The 16399-nt window shown below is 35.2% G+C and overlaps 1 protein-coding gene across 1 annotated transcript in view; it reads right to left on the reverse strand.

Moving 5' to 3' along the window:
• Positions 1-8: 8 nt before the first annotated feature.
• Positions 9-16399, reverse strand: part of LOC132754145 (uncharacterized) — a 69551-nt gene continuing 53160 nt past the window's right edge. Inside the window, exon 7 of the mRNA XM_060744739.1 lies at positions 9-2405. The gene's annotated coding sequence lies outside the window, so the exon portion shown is untranslated. The remainder of the gene's footprint in view (positions 2406-16399) is intronic.

Genomic DNA, 16399 nt, shown 5'->3' on the forward strand with positions numbered 1-16399 from the left:
AATGTATACAAGTTATACAACATAGAAAAGTAGAGTAATTGAAAAATGCAATAAGACAATGAATACAAACATTTGAATGTATGAAATTGTACATTTTATGAGACATATATGTGAATATTAAAACATAGCTAGATTGATTATTGGGTGCCCACCAGAGAACCACCATTTAAGATAATAAGTTTTGAATGTTTGTATGTTGGAAGAATTTCTTATGTTTAAAGGGAGGGAGTTCCAAAATTTTGAGCCTGAATATGATAGGGATTTTCTGCAGAATTCAATTCTTGGTTTGGGGACTATTAAAAGAAGTCTTTGTTCATAATTACGATCTTAATGATTTATTTTCTGTATTTGTAAAAAGATTTCGCATATAATCAGGGAGAAGATTGTTTAGGGACTTGTATACTAAAATGGCCTTTTTATAATTCACTCTATCAGAGAATTTCATCCAGTTTAATTCAGAAAATACCTCATCAGTAGGCGCATCAAAATCTTTATCAAGTATTATTCTTGCTGCACGTTTTTGAAATTTATACATGTCATTTAAGAGCTTCTTACTGCAATTACCCCAAATAGTGCAACAATAGTCTAAATGAGGAAGAATGTATGCGTTAAAGAACATTTTCCTAACTTGAAGATTGTAAGTTTAAATAAAAAGGGCAATAACTCCAATATTACGGCAAGGCAGAATTACGGCTCTTTTGCACTACACTTCTAATTAAAGTGACATTATGCTCATGTTTTCATAGTGAAGTTAAGCTGAATTGACTTTATTTTTCAAAAGAATTACTGTCAAAATGGTGTTTGACCAACAGTTGATATTGGAAAATACTTAGGATAAAGTTATATATCTGCCTAAAATTTAAAAAGACTGCCCCACACTTTTTATAAACTAAGCGTTATAGGTTAATTCTAATGGATATTTACAGAAAGTTCGCTTGGATCTGTGCGTTATTTATTGTTTATGCGAACTTAATAATAAAATTAAAATGAATTATGGCAAACTGAAAACTTATTTTGATTTTCACCCGTTCACACACTATATACCCTTGGATAGGCATAATGTCACTTTAATATTATATTTATCTACCTACAAAGCTTCTTGTTGATACCTGTTATTATTTTTTTAATAATTTTTTATTTTTCGGACAAAATTCTAAGTGTAAAAATGAACAAAGGGCAATAACTCAAAAATTAGGCAAGGCAAAGTTACAGTTCTTGTGCACTGCACATATACACAGAAAGATTTATCGACCTACAAATTCTCATGGCGATACCTCTTGTTATATCAGACATATGTGCCGGACAGGAAAAGCGGATGAACGAAGCGGCGACTATATGGCTGCTCTTTATTTAGGAGCATACAAATCATTTAAGGGCTATAACTGCGAAGAAAACCATCGAACCATTCAAAAGCCGATGATTCCTATATGTGGCCACTTACTCTTCAGAGGTGACACAATAATAATATCTGTCATATGTTGCGGTTCGGACCGGAGTATCCGTGCCCAGGGGACCCGCCCATTGGGTGGTAAAAAGCCTTGCCAAGTTACCGCCCATGGGCGGGTTCCCGAGGGACGGATATTCCGTTTTGAACCGCAAACATTTGTCAGATATTTTTTCTTGCATATTCTGACATATTATTTCATATTAACACCAATATGATATATGTTCATGGAAATTAGTCATTTCATCTATAAATATTTTCTTACAATAGCGTATAAACTTACAACTTAAATAACAACAGCAAAATGACATCATTTTAAGCACATATTTCCCTTTTAAAACGACTTCATTTTAACGCGGTTCATTCATAAAGTGCGCTAAAATCACGTTGTTTGGCAAGCGACTTATCTGGCACCCCCATGCCAGATGAAATTTCGGGCATGGTTAAAACTCACGGAAACGCCAGTCTGCTATGCAAGAAAAAGAAGTTTTAGTAACAAGTAATTTTAGAGGAGATAATTATTGAAATAGTGGTGCTTGTGTTTTTTCTTACATATGGTTCAGGCGATGAGCATTTATAATAATAAATATACAACTGCACAAACATTTTAACAGCTAAATTACAATACAGCATAAACTGTTTCAAAAATTGAGGTAGGTAACAATTTATAACAGGTATGAATCATATATAATTCCTAAATAGCGAGGTATTTGAAAATATGTACTGTACACTTGTAAATGACCATCAAGTCTTAACAATACTTAGTGTTCTTTGCTAAATCTAACTTTTTACATAAGACAAGTGAAATGTCACATGAAATTTCTTCCCATTGTGGTTTGTGAAACTGTAAGGTTATAATGTGTATGATACTACTTTTTCAGGTTTGTAAGGATTACGTCATAGATCTTGTGTGTAACAACTTGGATATTTATCTTCGGTTAAACAATGAAGTCTGGAAGATCTGAAAGACAGAAAAATTGTCTCTATCAATATTAAACATGTCAGACAAACATGACAATAGGGCCATCAATAGTCCTGAAATCGCTCACCTTAATATAAAATATCTCCATGACAAGGAACAAGGGGGGGGGGTAGGTTATGTCACACCAACACAGTATAGGTCATCTGGTTCCAGCTTTACTGGTGGAGGAAGACCTCAGGTGCTCTTCCGTGCATTATTTCAGGCACGAACGGGCACCTGAGTAAAACCACCGACATTCCGTAAGGAACAAGTCATATCAGAAACTACAAGAAAAGCATTGATGCAAAGCATCAAAGGGCGTCCAAGCAAGAAATACAGCAGGTGCAGATGAACTAGTAGATATATGATGACAAGATATTCTTATAAACTTTTCAATGGTTCATTGGTTTTTACCAGAATTGTATATCACTTATGAATGAACGGACGAAAGACATTGTTCATTACTTATAACTTTGATTGGCATGCTAGAAATTAGAATATTACTTGTTATTTCTTTATGATCTAGGTTATTAATAGCAACGGTTATACATGTATACAATCATTTATAATCCATATGTGTAACGCATGATCAACACCACACTTGTGTAATTGTCCCTTATTATGTTATCGCTATTAGCGAAGACCCCCTCTTAAGGTATCTGTTCACATTTAGTAACAATATGACACTTGTTATATTACCATGTTGATCATGTTGAGCATAATTGTTTATTATACAATAATTGTAATATTTATTTTAATAAAAAAAATACAGATTTTATGAATATTGTTTTCTTTTCTTTTTTTTGTGTTTTATGCGCTATTTTAATACAGAGTTTTTACGTTTACTACTATTTTAAGAATTCAATTTTCATATTGACCGACGATTATAAGTCAAAACTTAACTGGAAAGGGTCAGTAAACTATGGTTAATCTTTCAATATATAATATTGTTTATTCTTAAACCATATACATGTACATTTGTATTTTTCTTTATCATTTTTTAAATTATCAATCAATTAAATAATTCATAAAATCTGATTTGTAACTTTGAATAATTCCTCGGCATCTTACTAAACACGAATATCAAATTAAATAAAATGTTTCAAAGTTGATAGTGTCATATTAATGCCATAAAAATGTACATTTTTTCTCAATTATTGTACATATTTATTGTTTTGATCTCATATAGATAAAATAAAACATGCGATTTGTGTTTTTTTTTCGAATTGTATGTTTATGTATAATAATAATCAATAAATTTGAGAGTTAATCTGTGTTTAATAATTATTGAAACCAAACTAAGTGACAAACATTCATTTTGAAAAAAAGCTTATTTATCTGTAAAGTATTTGTTCTGTTCTGTAACGATATCAACATCATCTACTCCAAAACCGGGAGAGACCGGGCAATAAACGTGTGGTACTATTCGCCGGTCACTAGTAAATCCCGGTCAGAATAGACCAGGAGAGACCGGGAATTGCTGATAGGAGTACATCCCTCTATAAATAGATTTTCGGAATATTTAGGTCATCAACTCATCATTCTATTTACAGTTTTCGGGATAACATACCATAATAACCCACTGTGTACTACAAAATGATAAATAAAAATACCCCGAAGAGCGCGATTTATTGACGGAAAAGGTGATTTCATTTGAAAATGTTTGCATTGCGAAATTTATTAACAATCTCCAGTTTGCTATTCATTGTACATATCGCGACTAATTAATAATCAAGCACCCTCATACAGATCGGAATGATCGGCTTTTATTATGAACAACTATAAAAGGCTCGAGAAGTTGCTGTCGCCCTTTCACAAAATCTGATTTCATTCCATAAAAGGCTGTGTGTCTGCGGCGCTTCGGCGCGGACGCCAATAAACAAAAGCAGATATCTAAATCTTTAATTAATATCACAAAATTCATATTTGTGTCTGACATAATTGCATATGTGATTGAAAACATTACTCAGGTTGCTACTGCTATGGGAAAACAACAGTTCCAAAAGAAGTGTACATATAAGGAAAATCAATGACACCCTGGGTGGGGCAAATTTTGACCCTAGACTTTTATTTGAGCAGTAGACACTCACTAGAAGATGTTTCATGCTAAATGTCTATTTTTAGCTCTAGTTTTTTAAGGTTTTCTTAAAAGAAGTTTATTTTTTTTGTTTTTACTATATCATACAATGAAAATCAATGTCCCCTCCCATTGGGGTGTGGCCAATTCTGACCCCATGGCTTTTATTTGCAGACACTCGGTAGACTATCACTAGAAAATGTTTCATGCTTTATATCTAAGCTCTAGCTTTTTGATATTCTTAAAAGTACATTTTTTAAGTTTGTATTATAATTAAATAATGAAATTATGACATTTTAAACAAAATTCAACAAGCAATTTAATTCGTTGAATTTATATCCCCCGCCGAGTACTGGTTATTATTAACACAACAACTGAAGACATAAGGCTTTATTTATATATTAATCATGGCATAAACAGTAATATTCTTTGAACTTGATAAATAATTAGGGCAATAACAAAGCCATAACTTTGTGTTAAATAGTAAAATCTGGAAATACCAATGAGATGTATGCATACTACATAACTAATCAAGGGCCATAAATCTGAGTTATAAGTATCTGACTGGAACAAGGCGACTATATGCACATATCCTCCTAGTATCCCATAAAGTTTCATTGAATTCCAGCCAGTAGTAGCAGAGAAGTAGCAAGGAAACAAATAGTTTTCTATATGGATACTGCATAACTAATCAAGGGCCATAACTCTGAGTTAAAGTGTCTGACCGAAACAAGCCGACGATAGGCGCATCTCCTCTTGGTATTGAAGGTTCCCACAAAGTTTTGTTGAATTCCAGCCAGTAGTTGCAGAGAACTACTCCGGAAACGATTTTTACTCCATTCGCATAATGCATAACTAATCAAGGGCCATAACTCTAAGTTAAAGTGTCTGACCCGAACAAGCCGACGATATGCGCATCTCCTCTTGGTATTGAAGGTTCCCATAAAGTTTCGTTGAATTCCAGCCAGTAGTTGCAGAGAAGTAGCGCGAAAACGATTTTTACTCCATATGCATACTGCATAACTAATCAAGGGCCATAACTCTGAGTTAAAGTGTCTGACCGGAACAAGCCAACGATATGCGCAATTCCTCTTGGTATTGATGATTCCCATAAAGTTTCGTTGAATTCCAGCCAGTAGTTGCAGAGAAGTAGTGCGGAAATGATTTTTACTCTATACGCATACTACATCACTAATCAAGGGCCATAACTCTGAGTTAAAGTGTCTGACCGGAGCAAGCCGACGATATGCCCATCTTCTCTTGATATTGATGATTCCCATAAAGTTTCGTTGAATTACAGCCAGTAGTTGCAGAGAACTACTCCGGAAACGATTTTTACTCTATATGCATACTACATAACTAATCAAGGGCCATAACTCTGAGTTAAAGGGTTTGACCGGAACAAGCCGACGATATGCGCATCTCCTCTTGCTATTGATGATTCCCATAAAGTTTCGTTGAATTCCAGCCAGTAGTTGCCGAGAACTACTCCGGAAACGAAATTCGGACGGACGGATGTACCAAAATTTGATGTTTATGAGGCAAATGAGCTCATAAACGTCCATAAGCAAAATAAGCTCATAAAAACAAAAACAAAATAGCTCTTAATTTGAATTTTATGAGTTTATGTTCTTTATTTAACTACGGAATGAAGCTCATAATAATCAAATGTTGGCTCGGACAGACGGACGGAAGGACAACGCCAAAACTATAACCCCCTCCCGATTCCATCGGCGGGGTATAATAACTTGACTTTGTCGGTCAAGGACTCAAGGTCATTAAACACTAAAGGTCAAGGTCAGTTCAACCTAAAGAAGGTCTTTTCCAAAACGTTGTTTTGTCAAAGTCTGAAGATAATCCATTCAATAATAGCAAAGTTAAAGCCACTAATAGCAAAAATCAGCAAAAACAAGAGGGTCCAGAGGGCTCTGGATCGCTCACCTGAGAATAGGTCTTAAGGTCAAAGTGTAGCCCCTTTGTGTGTGTGTGTGTTGGGTTTATTTACCCTTGCCATTGGTATATTATAAAACCATATGGGCGAGTATATGCTTCATTTATAATCGGGAAAAAACTGTACTTTATTAAATAACTGCATATGTGGCTAGTGAGAGCCATATTTCCTGCCCCAAATCGGCAAAAATTACCGTAGATGGAGCCCGAAAAAAGGTGGGATTATATCCCACACTTAGATTAAAAACTGTATTTAAAATTTTGACTTAAATTAAAAATTGGGGAAGACGCTTATACACGTACACCTATATTAGGACAAAAAAAACCGTAAAGATTGCTTATAATCTGGTGCAATTCATATTTGTAGTATATAAATAGTATTAAAAGGGGGGGGGGGGGAGACGCTTATACGTGTACGCCTTTCTATAACAGGCCAATGCAGTAAAACACTTATATTTCTTTGTTTTGTACTTTTTTCATATATCAAGAAGTTTTATTTTAATTAACCTTATAGCAACAAGCCTGTGAACAAATTTTACACCTTTCAATATGGCCATCATATTGTATAACTTCTTTTCGGGAGAACAATGCAGAAATGATTTTTTGACAAATAACGCCGAGCCACGTTTAGAAGGTGAATTTTGATTGGCCGAAAAATTATGCAACATGTATGGCTAATTTAGGTGAAATGGAGTATATTATTGGTTGTTATTAAAGGAATTTCATTGGCGCATTTTACTATCCTATTTTGCCAAAGGTGTCTATTAAAGGCCAAACACGACACCAATGTACTGTAATATAAAAACAAAGCAGGGGAATAGTACTGATATAATTAGTACATGATCTCATAAGAATAACAATGATATTCAGTTATTATATTGTTATTCTAAAATCTCTATAGACACATACAAAAAGAATATAGAGAGATATGAAAATTTACAACCCTAAAATGGCTAACAATAAATTACTTGTAAAAATAGAAAATTTGTTTATTGACAGACAAACCAGTTGTTAGTTATTTCAAGGGATAAAAATATAGATAAAAGATAAATTAGAAATGTGTCCATAGGACACGGGTGCCCCCATGACTGCGCCACTGTTCTGTCAATCTTTTGACTCTAGGTCAATTATTTTTTGAAAACTAAAAATCTTTTACTAAGAAAAGAGCAAGAACTTTACAAATACTGAGTAAATCCACAAGCAAACCCCAATTAAGGTGCATAAGTATACAATCATGCTGACCAACATTCTTGGTGAAATACTTTATAAGCTATGCATGAAAATTTCAAATTTATACTACTGTTAGTCAAGGGCAATAACAATAACAAAACTGAAAAAAATCCACATGCAAAGACTCAGGTGCATAGCTTCACAGTGATGTGAATCATTATTCCTGTAATTTAGTGATGTTGATCAGTATTCTTGTAAAGTTGGTTGATTCTAACTCAAGCACTCAAGGAACAAATAACAACATAATGAAAAGGTTTTTACTAAGTCAAGGGAAATAAGTCTACAAATACTGGATAAATCCACAAGCAAAACGCCAGGTGCACAACTACATATGCTGACCAAATTTTCCGTTAGGTTTCATGACTCTATGTTAAATCCTTTTTGAGTAATTGCGACAAGAGTTGAAAATTGCAAAATTTTACTAAGTCAAGTGAAATAACTCTAAAAATACACACAAAAATAGCCAAGTGCACAACCACACATGCTGATCAACATTCCTGAGAAGTTTCATGACTCTTTGTCAAATCCTTTTTGAGTTAATGCGACACAAGTTAACAAGAGGGCCATGATGGCCCTGAAGTCGCTCACCTGTAAATAGGCCCCCGGAGCGGAGCCAGTTTAAACCCCAGGGCTTTTATTTAAACAAACTTGGTAGATACCCATTAGAAGATATTTCATGCTTAACATCTAAGGTCTAGCTGGTCAAGTTTTTTTCTTTACACACATAGTTAAAAACAATGACACACCTGGGGCAGGGCCAGTTTTTTTACTTAAGGGCTTTTATTTGAACAATATTTGTAGACACTTACTAGAAAATGTTTCATGCTTAATATCTAACCTCTAGCTATTCGGGATTTTTCAAAGAAGACTTTTAAGTTTTTGCTATATACACATATAAGGAATATCAATGTCAGCCCGGGCGGGGCCAATTTTGACCCCAGGGCTTTTATTTGAACAAACTTGGTAGACATCCATTAGAACATGTTTCATGCCAAATATCTAAGCTTTAGCTCTTTGGATTTTTAGAAGAAGATTTTTTAAGTTTTTTCTCTATAATATATGCATATAGGGAAAATCAATAATGGGGCGGGGCCAATTTTGACCCCAGGGCTTTTATTTGAACAATCTTGGGAGACACTCATTAGAACATGATTCATGCTTAATATCTTAGCTCTTAGCTCTTTGGGTTCTTTAAAAGAAGATTTTTTTAAGTTTTTACTATATGCATATAGGGAAAATCAATGACCCCCTGGGGCAGGGCCAATTTTGACCCCAGGTCTTTTATTTGAACAAACTTGGTAGACACCCATTAGAAGATGTTTCATGCTAAATATCTTAGATCTAGCTTTTTGGGTTCTTTAAAATAATTTTTTTAAAGTTTTTACTATATGCATATAGGGAAAATCAATGACCCCCTGGGGCGGAGCCAATTTTGAACCCAGGGCTTTTATTTGAACAAACTTGGTAAACATCAATTAGAACATGTTTCATGCCAAATATCTAAGCTCTAGCTCTTTGGGTTTTTTAGAAGAAGATTTTTTAAGTTTTTACTATATGCATATAGGGAAAATCAATGACCTCCTGGGGCGAGGCCAATTTTGACCCCAGGGCTTTTATTTGAACAAACTTGGTAGACACCCATTAGAAGATGTTTCATGCTAAATATCTTAGCTCTAGCTCTTTGGGTTCTTTAAAAGAAATTTTGTTTAAGTTTTTACTATATGCATATAGGGAAAATTAATGACCCCTGGGGTGGGGTTTTAACAATCTTGGGAGAAACTCATTAGAAGATGTTTCATGCTAAATATCTTAGCTCTTTGGGTTCTCTAAAAGAAATTTTTTTAAAGTTTTTACTATATGCATATAGGGAAAATCAATGACCCCCTGGGGCGGGGCCAATTTTGACAATTCTTGGTAGACACTCATTAGAAGATGTTTCATGCTTAATATATTAGCTCTAGCTCTTTGGGTTTTTTAGAAGAAGATGTTTAAAGTTTTTTCTTTTCGTTGCCATGGCAACCAGAGTTCTGCATGGAATGGAATTCTTTGAACAATAATTACTTGGTTAAGGCTTCACACAAGGAACATCCCTGTGAAGTTTCATTATGATCTGCCTTATGGTTTCAGAGGAGATGTCGTTTGAAAAGTGTGGACGGACAACGTACGACGGACGACAGACGACGGACGAATAGTGATCCTAATAGCTCACCCTGAGCATATGCTCAGGTGAGCTGAAAATTGTAAAATTTTACTAAGTCAAGGGAAATTACTCTAAAAATACTGGATCAATCCACACGAAAATACCAAGGTACACAACTCCATTATGCTGATCAACATTCCTGTAAAGTTTCATGACTCTAGGTCAAATACTTTTTGAGTGACATGCCACACAAGTTGAAAATTGCAAATTTTTGCTAAGTCAAGGGCAATAACTCTAAAAATACTAAATTAATCCACACGAAAATACTCAGATGCACAACTGTGACTGCACATGCTGATAAACATTCCTGACAAGTTTCTTGACTCTATGTCAAATTCTTTTTTAGTTACGTGCGACACAAAAGAGAATGGACGGACATACTGACAGACGTACCAAATTTGATGTTTATGAGGCAAATGAGCTCATAAACACCACCTGGACCAATGTCCATAAGCAAAATCAGCTCATAAAAGCAAAAAAATAGCTCTTAATTTGAATTTTATGAGTTTATGTTCTTTATTTAACTACGGAATGAAGCTCATAATAATCAAATGTTGGCTCGGACAAGGTTATATCTAAATGCCTGCCCCTAAAGTGTGGGCACAAAATGGATTTTTTACATACATTGTAGGTATAATGTAGCCACAACCCACTTTTTAATGATCATGTAGTACGGACGATAAAACTTGATGATAGTGTACAGTCAGCATTTAAGAAGATATGTATTAAAATATATTAAAACAAGAGCCGGTTGAACCGGGTGATGCTCCCCGAATAGGTTTTGGACACAGGACGGTTTACCTCTTATAGTGTCAGAGTTATGTCACAGACAAAGTTCAAAGTGTAAAAACAACCCAAATGTTGTGCACGACACATTGTCTCAATATGGTGATCATTTCTGTGAAATAGTTGTAAAATCAGACTTCAAATAAGGAAGTTATGGGCTACACACGATTTTGCTGCAAGATCATGCTGTGACCTTGACCTTCAAGGTAGCGCCCTAAATGTTGCATGTGATATGTCGATTCAACATGGTGAAATAGTTGTTAAATCCGACTTCAAGGAACGAAGTTACTAGCCGAACGCGATTTTGCTGCAAGGTCATGCTGTGACATTGACCTTCAAAGTAGCAACCCAAATGTTGCGCGCAACACGTTGTCTTAATATGGTAATCATTTCTGTGAAATAGTTTTAAAACCCGACTTCAAATCACTAAGTTATGGGCTGGACATGGTTTTGCTGCAAGGTCATGCCGTGACCTTGACCTCCAAAGTAGCAACCAAAATGTTGTGTGCGACACGAAGTCTTAATATGGTGATCATTTCTGTGAAATAGTTTTAAAATCTGACTTCAAATAACAAAGTTATGGGCTGGACAGGATTTTGCTGCAAGGTCATGCTGTGACCTTGACCTTCACGGTAGCGACCCAAATGTTGGGCGCGACACGTCGTCTCAATATGGTGATAATTTCTGTGAAATAGTTTTAAAATCCGACTTCAAATAACGAAGTTATGGGCCGGACAAGATTTTGCTGCAAGGTCATGCTGTGACCTTGGCCTTCAAGGTAGCAACCCAATTGTTGCGCGCGACACGTCGTCTCAATATGGTGATCATTTCTGTGAAATAGTTTTAACATCCGACTTCAAATAAAGAAGTTATGGGCCGGACACAATTTTGCTGCATTGTCATGCTGTGACCTTGACCTTAAAGGTAGCGAACCAAATGTTGCGCGCGATACGTTGTCTCAATATGGTGATCAATTCTGTGAAAAAGTTTTAGAATCCGACTTCAAATAAAGAAGTTATGGACCGGACACGATTTTGATGCAAGGTCATGCTGTGACCTTGACTTTCAAGGTAGCGACCCAAATGTTGTGCGCGACACGCCGTCTCAATATGGTGATCATTTCAATGAAATAGTTTTAAAATCCGAAAATCCGACTTCAAATAATAAGTTATGGGCCGGACACGAATTGGGACGTACGGAAGTTATCACAGGACAGTAAGTATGTGGCTACTCTATTGTTCTCTCTATTGTTCTCTTTAGCCACACAAAAGAAAATAGCCACATAAAAGCATTACGGAATGAATGACATCAAAGAGAAAGAACAGTTACCTATTGTCCCCCTAGCCACATAATTACATGTACTCTCCTGTGAGTGCGGACGGACTGACGGACGGACGGACAACCCGACGACTATATGCTCCCCCAAAATTTTTCGGGGAGCATAAAAATGTATATAAATAAACAATAAACAGTTATCTCCCTGTTTCACTGCCACTTTTTAGGAACACTATTGAAATTTAATTACATATAATAAAAGAAACAATAGAGTATTTACAATAGCTAGAACTTCGCGAGTCGGATATGTCGCCTTGTGAACAATATAGTTTAGGAGAAATGGTCAGGACAAAAATGAAATATGATAATTAATAAAGGGCAATAACTCAAACAAGAACCGGTTGAACCGTGTGATGCTCCCCGAGAAGGTTTTGGACACAGGAAAGTATAAAAAAATGAACAAAGGGCAATAACTTCAAAATAAGGCAAGGCAGAGTAATGATTCTTTAGCACTGCACTTTTACCCAATGAGACCTTATCTATCTACAAAGTTTCATGTTGATATCTCTTTTAATTTAGGAGTAATGTCCCGGACAAAGTTCAAAGTGTTAAAATGAACAAAGGGCAAAATCTACAAAAGTAGGCAAGGCAGTGTTACAGTTTTTGTGTTCTTCAAACCTACTCAATGAGATATATCAACCTACAAAGTTTCATGTTGATAACTCTTATAGTTTTAGAGTTATGTCCTGGATAAAGTTCAAAGTGTGAAAATAAACAAAGGGGAACAATTAAAAACATAGGCAAGGCAATGTTACGGTTGTTGTACACTGCACACCTACTCAATAAGATCTATCTACCTACAAAGTTTCATGTTGATACCTCTTATAGTTTTAGAGTTATGTCCTGGACAAAGTTCAAAGTGTAGAAATAAACAAAGGGGGATAATTCAAAAATTAGGCAAGGCATAGTTATGGTTCATATGCACTGCACACCAACTCAATGAGATCTATCTACATACAAAGTTTCATGTTGATAACTCTTATAGTTTAAGAGTTATGTCCCGGACAAAGTTCAAAGTGTAAAATAAACAAAAGGGGATAATTCAAAAATAAGGCAAGGCAGAGTTACGGTTCTTGTGCACTGAGCATCTACTTAATGAGAACTATCTACCTACATAGTTTCATGTTGATACCTTTTATACATTTAGAGTTATCTCCCGGACAAAGTTCAAAGTGTGAAAATAAACAAAGGGGGATAATTCCAAAATTAGGCAAGGCAGAGTTCAGGTTTCTTGTGCACTGCACACCTACTCAATGAGATCTATCTACCTACAAAGTTTCATGTTGATACCTCTTATACTTTTAGAGTTATGTTCTGGACAAAGTTCAAAGTGTAAAAATAAACAAAAGGGAAATAATTCAAAAATTATGCAAGGCAGAGTTACGGTTCTTGTGCACTGCACACCTACGCAATAAGATCTATCTACCTACAAAGTTTCATGTTGATACCTCTTATACTTTTAGAGTTATGTCCCTGACAAAGTTCAAAGTGTAAAAAAAACAAAGGAGAATAATTCAAAAATAGGCACGGCAGAGTTACGGTGCACACCTTCACAATGAGATCTATCTACCTACAAAGTTTCATGTTGATACCTCTTGTTGTTTCAAAGTTATGTCATGGACAAGAAAAGCGGACGGACAAGGCGGCGACTATATGCTCCCCTGAATTTTTCGGGGAGCATAATCATAAGAAGTGCAGAGCAGCAGTTTCTGTGCACTGCTTTTCTTATTAATAAGATATATCATCCTATGAAGTTTCAAGTCCATGGTTTTTATGATTTATGAGCAATGGCCTAGACAAAAATAAAGTATGACAATTAATAAAGGGTAATTACTTAAAAATATGAAGTGCAGACTACCGGTTCTTGTATACTGCACTTATTCTTAATGAGATCTATCATCCTATAAGTTTAAAGACAATAGCTTTTATACTTTAGAAGAAATGGCCTGGACAAAAATAAAGTATGAACATTGACAAAGGGCAATTACTCAAAAAATAAGAAATGCAGAGTACCGGTTAATGTGCACTGCATTTTTTATTAATGAGATCTATCATCCTATGAAGTTTCATGTCCATAGCTTTTATATTTTAGGAGAAATGGCCTGGACAAAAATAAAGTATGAAAATTAACAAAGGGCAATAACTCGAAAAATAGGAAATGAAGAGTACCGTTTCTTGTGCACTGCACTTCTTCTTAATGTGATCTATCATCCTATGAAGTTTCATGTCCATAGCTTTTATACATGTACTTGAGGAGAAATGGCATGGACAAAAATAAAGTATGAAAATTAACAAAGGGCAATAACTCGAAAAATAAGAAATGCAGAGTACCCCTTCTTGTAAACTGCACTTCTTCTTAATGTGATCTATCATTCAAGTCCATAGCTTTTATACATTAGGAGAAATGGCCCGGACAAAAATAAAGTATGAAAATTAACAAAGGGCAATAACTCGAAAAATAAGAAATGCAAAGTACCGTTTCTTGTGCACTGCACTTTTTCTTAATGTGATCTATCATCCTATGAAGTTTTATGTCCATAGCTTTTATACATGTACTTGAGGAGAAATGGCATGTATGAAAATAAAAAAGGGCAACAACTCAAAAATTAAGAAGTAGAGAGTACTGGTTCTTGTGCACTGCACTTCGGGTCATTATAAGAAGCATGCATACCAAGTTTGAAGTCAATCCGACTTATAATGACGAATTATGCTCCGGACAAGCTTAAGGGGACGCTGACACCGACAACGCCGCCGACAAAAGTAACCCCTATATGTCGCCTTTTTCAAGGCGACACAAAAAGTATCTGAACTGTACAATATTACAACTATTAAACTAGAACCCCGCGATTCGGATGTGTTGCCTTGTGAACAATATAGTTTAGGAAAAATGGCCAGGACAAAAATGAAATATGAAAAATAACAAAGGACAATAACTAATAAATTAATAAGTGCAGAGCAGCAGTTTCTGTGCACTGCACATCTTATTATTAAGATCTATCATTCTATGATGTTTCAAGTCCATATCTTTTATAATTTATGAGAAATAGCCTGGACAAAAATAAAGTATGAAAATTAATAAAGGGTAATCACTCACAAATAAGAAGTGCAGAGTACCGGTTCTTGTACACTGCACTTTTACTTAATGAGATCTATCATCCTAGTCCATAGCTTTCATACTTGAGGAGAAATGACCAGGACAAAAATAAAGTAAGAAAATCAACAAAGGGCAATAACTCAAAAAATAAGAAATGCAGAGTATCAGTTCTTATGCACTGCACTTTTTCTTAATGAGATCTATCATCCTATGAAGTTTCAAGTCCATAACTTTTATACTTTCGGAGAAATGGCCAAAAATTAAGTATGAAAATTAACAATTAAAAATAACTCAAAAAATAAGAAATGCAGAGTACCGATTCTTGTGCACTGCACTTCTTCTTAATGAGATCTATCATCCTATGAAGTTTCAAGTCCATAGCTTTTATACTTAAGGAGAAATGGCCCGGACAAAATTAAAGTATGAAAATAAACAAAGGGCAATAACTCAAAAAATAAGAAATGCAGAGTACCTGTTCTTGTGCACTGCACTTCTTCTTAATGAGATCTATCATCCTATGAAGTTTCAAGTCCGTGGCTTTCATACATTAGGAGAAATGGCCCCGACAAAAATAAAGTATGAAAATAAACAAAGGGCAATAACTCAAAAAAATAGGAAGTGCAGAGTACCGGTTCTTGTGCACTGCACTTCTTCTTAATGAGATCTATCGTCCTATGAAGTTTGAAGTCCATAGATTTTTTAGTTGAAGAGAAATGACCCGGACAAAATTAAAGTATGAAAATTAACAAAGGGCAATAACTCAAAAATTAAGAACTGCAGAGTACCGGTCCTTGTGCACTGCACCTTGGGTTATTGAAAGAAGCATGCATACCAAGTTTGAAGTCAATCAGACTTATAGTGACTGAGTTATGCTCCAGACAAGCTTTAGCCGGGACGCCCACAACGACGCCGACAACGGCACAGACGCCGCCGACAAAAGTAACCCCTATATGTCGCCTTTTGAATGTGACACAAAAATTATATATGATGGAGCTCTTAATTACTATTACAAACAAGCAATTATCATAGTATTGCAAGCAATCCATAAGTCCCCTACCGGTAAGAGCCCAAGCAACATTCTGAAGGGCCATTGGCCATTCACTTATGTTCCTATTTTAAGTAAATTTGTTGAAAAAGTTCTTCAAAAGTGATTACAGGAAACATTTTTATGTACAGACAGACGGACTGAAGGACACTCTAAAGTTAGTTTTTAAACATCCCTGTTATCAAAATATAACATTTTTAAAATCCTATCATGATTGAAGAAGTTGGAGTAAAAATTACCAATTTCTCAAAAAAAAAGTCTAAGTTCAAAAGGGGCA

Source organism: Ruditapes philippinarum, unplaced genomic scaffold (genome assembly GCF_026571515.1).
Source record: "Ruditapes philippinarum isolate M1 unplaced genomic scaffold, ASM2657151v2 ctg12621_1_1_1_1, whole genome shotgun sequence".
NCBI lineage: Eukaryota > Metazoa > Mollusca > Bivalvia > Venerida > Veneridae > Ruditapes > Ruditapes philippinarum.